This window comes from Myotis lucifugus, unplaced genomic scaffold, assembly GCF_000147115.1.
Source record: "Myotis lucifugus unplaced genomic scaffold, Myoluc2.0 scaffold_18, whole genome shotgun sequence".
NCBI classification, from domain to species: domain Eukaryota; kingdom Metazoa; phylum Chordata; class Mammalia; order Chiroptera; family Vespertilionidae; genus Myotis; species Myotis lucifugus.
In genome coordinates, this window is record NW_005871066.1 from 12,088,045 (window position 1) to 12,095,219 (window position 7,175).

Here is a 7,175-nt window from a genome sequence, read left to right on the forward strand (position 1 = left end):
CCTGGAAGATTCGAGGGAAACTACCTTCTGCCATAGAGAGAGAATAGTCTATAACATAGAATGGAAGATCAGCTTACTGTTTGTTCTGTTCTTAAATTGTGATGTGGGTTAAAAAATACATTTAAAAATTTTAGCATTTTAGAACTGAGCCTTAGATATAATCTAGCTAGTATAACCCTATTCAATTGTAATGTTCATCATTTCAAATTTGGAAATTACAGAATAATAATTAAAATAATGCCCTACCCTTAGAAAAGCATCTAAACTGCTCTTTTGCCCTCGCCAGTTTGCTCAGTGGATAGAGCGTCCGCCTGTGGATTGAAGGGTCCCAGGTTCGATTCCAGCCAAGGGCACATGCCCAGGTTTCGGGCTCTATCCCCAGTGTGGGGTGGGCAGGAGGCAGCCAATCAATGATTCTCTCTCATCATTGATGTTTCTATCCATCCCTTCCTCTCTAAAATCAATAAAAAAAGTAAAAATAAAAAATAAACTGTGCTCTTTCCATTATTCTATCCAGCCTTCCCACAGTCCAGCAATTTTCAACCTTTTTCATCTTGTGGCACATAAACTATTTACTAAAATTCTGCAGCACATCAAAAAATGTATTTTTTGCTGATGACAAAAACGGTATAATTTTGATTTCATTCACACCAGATGGCTATTCTTCTGTTGGCTGTTGTCATTTTTAAATTTGACAATTGAAGGGAAAAGAGATCAGTGCCCCTGACTAAATAGTCAGGTATTCCTAGTTTTAAAAATTCTTGTAGCACTCTGGTTGAAAATCGCAGCTATAGTCCCATCACCGAAAGGCTATCTTTTTTAATGTTTTAAAAAATATCTATATAACATTTTAATTTATGCAAATAGGCTTGTTTATATCTTACTTTAGATGTGAGTCTGTAAGTATATGTAGATCAGTATAGTTCCTTTTAAAAAATATTTACTAAAGAACAGTTGACAATATTAAGTCTGTTAATGTTTTCTTTCTTTTTTTCAAAATACATTTTATTGATTTCAGAATGTAAGGGAGAGGGAGAGAGTGAAACATCAATGATGAGAGTAAATCATTGATCAGCTGCCTCCTGCATGTCCCTACGGGGGATTGAGCCTGCAACCTGGACTTATGCCCTGATGGGGAATCAAACCTGTGACCTCTTGGTTCCTGGGCCGATGAGGCTGGGCTTGTTTGATAATGTTTTCTTGCTTCTCTGTGGCCATACTACATATATCATTTTATATTCTTGGTTGTTTTTTTTTTAACAACATTTTGATAAGTGCTTTTCATTTGAAAAAATTGTTTTAAGCTGCTTCATAATATTTCACCTGGCGACTAATGGTAACTTAACCATTTCCTTGTGGTTGAATGTTTAGGCCATTTATTTCTGCTCTTATATATCATACTTCTGTAATGAACATTTATGCATAAAACTTTGGATTATTGCATAAGATATCTTCTAGTACTGGAAGTAAACATTTAATACATGTTTATAAGTAATTTTTGAAGAAGTGTCATTTATACAACTGTCAGTAATGTAGAAGTGTTCATATAATTATCTTGATCTTTGATAATTTGATGGTTGAAAAATGGTATCTTGTTTTAATTTGAATTTCCTGATGACTAGTGAGGGTAGAAATTTTTCCATCTGTCACTAACTAGTCTATGAGCTGTTACACCTGTCTTTTACTCCCATCTCTGCCATTGGTTAGCTACCTAGCTTTGGGCAGGCCACTTAACAGAAAATGAAATGACTGAGTTCTCTCATCTTTAAAAGAAGAATAATGTACCTCCTTTCAGAGCTGAAGTATGGGACTCATATTTCATCTAACAAATTATTGTGCTAAGGTCTATATATCCTCATATAGCTAATATATATGTTCAGTTACAGATAACTAGAGATAGAAGGAAGTATTTGGGCTTTTGTTTTCAGTCATTTTCTTTGGCTTTTTAAAGCTTTTTCATGTCTAATCTCAAATAGATTTGGTCTGATCAGGGTAAAGTTTAATGTGCATTAGACATGTATATAAAAAAATCATAAAAGATAACACTTAAGATACAAGTAAATATGGCCATTTCAGTTTAACAACCAGTTCTCTCTCCACTTACAAAGATGAAAACAAAAATTTAATGAGTATACTCAGTGTAGTATTTAAAAAACAGGATTCAGCAGAGTTGTGAATTATAGTACTTAATTTTGTGAAACATTGGGAGTAGAGGATTTATAGATATAAACCATCCTATTTTAAAATGCATTTAAAATAACTGATATTTTAAACTAATTTGAATTTAACTTATCAATTAAAGGTAACCACAGAACTATCATAATTTATGAATTTCAAGGGGTGTAGCCTATAACAAACAAGTTTTTGCAAATAGTAATTCTGACAGAACTGCTCAAAACAACCAGTTTGCTTGCTTTGTTATGATTAAGTAATTAGTGTATTGTTTTTATTTTACTACAGAATGTTAGTGATTTTATAAATTATTTTAAGTAGAAAGGAAATTAGCATTTTTCTTTTTAAAAAATATTTTTTTATTGATTTTAGAGAGGAAGGGAGAGGGAGAGAGAGAAACATCAATAATGAGAGAGAATCATTGATTGGCTTCCTCCTGCATGCACCCCACTGAGAACTGAGCCCACAACCCTGGCATGTGCCTTGACCAGGAATCAAACCGTGATCCCTGGTTCATGCTCAACCACTGAGCCACATTAGCCAGGCAGAAATTAACATTTTCCTTCCTACTATATGCTAAACACTATGCCAGATATATATATATATATATATATATATATATATATATATATATATATATATTTATTGATTTCCGAGAGGAAGGGATTTATTGATTTCAGAGAGGAAGGGAGAGGGAGAGATAGAAACATCAGTGATGCCTGAGAATCATTGATTGGTTGCCTCCTGCATGCCCCCCCCACTGGGGATGGAGCCCGCATCCTGGGCATCTGACCTTGACTGGAATTGAACCCAGGACCCTTGAATCTGCAGGCCAACACTCTATCCACTGAGCCAAACCGGGTAGGGCTGCCAGATATTTTGCAGTCTTTTTTTTTTTTTTTTTAATTCTTTATTGTTGAAACTATTACATATGTCTCCTTTTTCCCCCCTTTGACCTCTCCCGGGCCCCTCCCACCCCTCAGCACATGCCCTCAGCCCCCTACTGTCTGTCCATTGGTTATGCTTATATGTATGTATACAAGTCCTTTGGTTGATCTCTTACCCTCCACCCCCCAAACCTCCCCTGCCTTTCTTCTGAGGTTTTCCAGTTTGTTTGATGATTCTGTGTCTCTAGATCTATTTTTATTCATCAATTTATGTTGTTCATTATATTCTACAAATGACTGAGATCATGTGATACTTATCCTTCTCTGACTGGCTTATTTTGCTTAGCATTATGCTCTCTTTTTTTGCAATGAATTTTTATTTAATTAGCTGGCATAGAAAACTAATACGCATTTGGTCTGCTTTTCTGGTAAAATATATAATTGATGCCAACCAGTCTTTCCTTAGGAGGCTGGACCAATTAGTAGTTGTAATTAAAGACAAATATAATGAGTTAGGAAAACTTGGGTTTTCTAATCATTTGCATTTAATTTGCATGATTAAACTCATGTCATAAAACAGGAATTATGAAACAGTGATGGAAGAGAAATATGGGTAAATGCTATACTTTACAACCCTGTGAATATAAATGAAATCTCGAGCTAACATTCTCCCAGGTGAGTGAAGGACCTGGTGCCCTGGTCCTCCAGGGTCTTGGGAGCCAAGTTTTCATGCAGGAAGAGGTGAGGCTGATTTAACCCCCTGAGTGTGAGAGGCCAAGAACTAATTTAGGGTATCTGGAGATTTAGCCGCGTGTGTGTGTTGACAGTGGACAGGGGCTAGTCTCCAGTTAATTGCAAAATAATAGATCATATTACTTGTCTCTCCTTCCCTTTTTTTTTTTCCCACTCCATCACGGTTTATTTTTTTTAATTTTTTAATTTTTATTTTTATCTTTAATTTCTTTATTGGTTAAGGTATTACAAATGTGTCCTCATCCCCCCATAAACCCCCAACCTCCCCCCCCCCCCCATGCTCTCATCCCCCTGTTGTCCGTGTCCATTGGTTTGGCTTATATGCATGCATACAAGTCCTTTGGTTGATCTCTTCCCCTTACCCCCACCTTCCCCTACTTTCCCTCTGGGTATTGATAGTCTGATCGCTGTTTCTCTGTCTTTGGATCTGTCCCTGTTCATCAGTCTATGTTGTTCTCTATATTCCACAAATGAGTGAGATCATGTGGTATTTATCTTTCTCTGACTGGCTTATTTCACTTAGCATTATGCTCTTCAGGTCCATCCATGCTGTTACGAATGGTAAGAGTTCTTTCTTTTTTTTTACAGCAGCATAGTATTCCATTGTGTAGATGTACCACAGTTTTCTAATCCACTCATCTGCTGATGGGCACTTAGGCTGTTTCCAAATCTTAGCTATTGCAAATTGTGCTGCTATGAACATAGGAGTGTATATATTCTTTCTGATTGGTGTTTATGATTTCTTGGGATACATTCCTAGAAGTGGGATTACTGGATCAAATGGGAGTTCCATTTTTAATTATTTGAGGAGTAAACTCCATACTGTTTTCCACAGTGGCTGAACCAGTCTGCATTCCCACCAGAGTGTATGAGGTCTCCTATTTTACAGTCTTATTGAACATATCAACAATTTATAGGATAGATATAACCTGTATTTTACAGATGAGGAAACAGTCTGAGAAGTATCTTGCCTGACTTTAAAACCTCTGTTCTTTTTATCCAGTTTCTCCAGGATGCATTTGAGGTCCCTAAGGACCTGGCTGGGACTAGGCTAGTGGTGGGGGGCGAAACACCATGCAAAAGGGTGAAGGTTTTAAATTTGAACATGTTTAGGGAGGGATAGATAATCTGCTATAAGTAGTGCAGCAGTTCTCATACCTTTTGGTCTCAAGAGTCCTTTACAATCTCAAAAATTATTGAGGACCCTAAAGAGTTCTTGTCTCTTTACTACATTAGAAATTACAACAGGCATTTAAAAAAATAATTTGCTTTATTTGATATTAAACACATTTCATATTAACTTGCTTAATTTGATATTAAACACATTTCATATTAACTTGTATACTATATTTTAATTATTCAAAACAAATTAGTTTGAAGAATTGTTTTTATATTTTTGCAAATTTATTTAATATCTGGTTTAATAGAAGAGAGTTGGATTCTCATACTGCTACATTCATAATGTTGAAATGTCACATTTCACACAGTATCATGTGTCAATTGCCCTCTGGAAAACTCCACTGTACACACCTAAGAAAATGAAAGTGATAAAAAATTATTATACTAAAGTCTGTGCATTCTCATGTTTACAAGTGAGGAAACATAACAGTATTAGGAAAAGAGTTTTGATGTCATAGGCTCTCTCCAGTGATCTTGGGTTGGGCGTCCCTGAACCATACTTTGAGAACCAGGGAGATAATAAATGGTATAGAGGCTAAAGGTAATGCTGAGAAAATTAGGTAGGGGGTCAGATGGTTGCATCTATGATATATTCTATTTTACATATCAGTAATAGTAATTTTTAACAGTTCTACACTGCAATTCTTAGATTCACATGGAAAGTGGGCAGGTGTGTAAAAAAATAGACATGCTAGCTGCCAACAGTCCAGCAGTATTTCCCCACTTCCAACTGCCACGACCACCCTACCCCCTCTCCTTTCCAGCCTGCTTTACTGTGATATAGCCTTCAATTATATCATTCAGATAGCTCTGGTAGGAAAGCTGAAACCCTACTATAGGTCTCTGGAGAGCCCCTGCCTTTTTTAAGAAAGGTGTAAGCAGTCATCTGACAGATTAGTGTTGTAGAAAGTTGATTGTAATGACAGTATGAAGGATGAATTAGTAGGTGAAGAGCATTTTGGAAGTTAAACTATAAGAAGTGAGGTGAGGGTCTGAAGTAAACTAAACTAAAACTAGTGGATCCCTGACCAGTGTGGCTCAGAGCATTGTCCTGTGCACCGAAGGGTCACAGGTTCGATACTCCATCGGGGCACATACCCAGGTTGAGGGTTCAATCCCTGGTGGGTGGTGCATATAGAAGGCAACCAGTGTTTCTCATGTTGATGTTTCTCTCTCCCTCTTTTCCTCTCTCTAGAATCAGTGAAAAGTGTATCCTCAGGTGAGGACTTAAAAAAATAAAGTAATGGAATAGAGGATCTGATACGGATTAAGAAAGAAATCTCAATGATGGACTAGATGTTGGTAGTAAAGGAGCAAAGAGTATTGTAGTATGACCACTGGGTTTGTAGCTTGGTGTACTGTCACCCAAATTAGAAAATATTTGGTAGTATAAAGAGTAAAGGGGGAGTAACAAGTAGAAGGGATCAAGCAGGACACGATGGAAGGAAATTAGACATGTTAAAACTGAGGTGCCATACTCTGGTTTCTCTTCAGATCGCATAAATATTTTGCCTTTTACTAAAGATTTCTGTGGAGAGGAACAATTCTGAGTTTATACTCAATTTTTTGAGGCTTGGCTTTGGCAGGGCTAAAAACAAACAGAAAAACACATGAGGTGCCTATGACACACCTAATAGATGTGTAGAGCTCAAGAGAGCTGACAGGATGGAGTTAAAGATTTGGGAGTCATCGTATAAGCATGTAAGAGATAGTTGAAAACATGGGAGTAGGTGAGCTTATCCAGACAAGTATATAGAATGGCCAACTTTAAGTTGAAGAGCATCAGCATTTAAAGAGCATCCCCAAAAGGAAGTACCAGTGATTGTTCTGAGAAGGTATGGTCGGGAAGGAGGCGAACCCAAAGGATGTCAGAAAGCCTGGGAGAGTTTCACAAAAGGAGTAGTTACCAAAGTCAAATAATTCTGGGAGGACTGGTAAGGTGAGATTTAGAAAGTACCCATTCTATTTGCCAAGTAGGAGTGATTTGGTGGCTAGAAAAAGCAGTTTGGGGTTGGGGTCTGGGAAGAAGCCAGATTATAGTGGGTTGTGGAGAAAACAGGTGAAGTGGGTATAAATTCCTTCATTTACTTTAACATTCTGAAAGTAGATGGCAGAAGTTAGAGCAAGATACAGGTTGAAGGAGCACTTCCTATGCTTTAAAAAAAAAGATAGGATAGAGACAAT

General features: G+C 36.9%; 1 non-coding gene across 1 annotated transcript; it reads left to right on the forward strand.

The window, feature by feature from the left end:
- The first annotated feature begins 6,465 nt into the window (after positions 1 to 6,465).
- Positions 6,466 to 6,581, forward strand: LOC111825237. Its single transcript, XR_002828397.1, has one exon. It is a non-coding gene; the product is annotated as a U5 spliceosomal RNA (small nuclear RNA).
- The last annotated feature ends 594 nt before the right edge of the window (positions 6,582 to 7,175 follow it).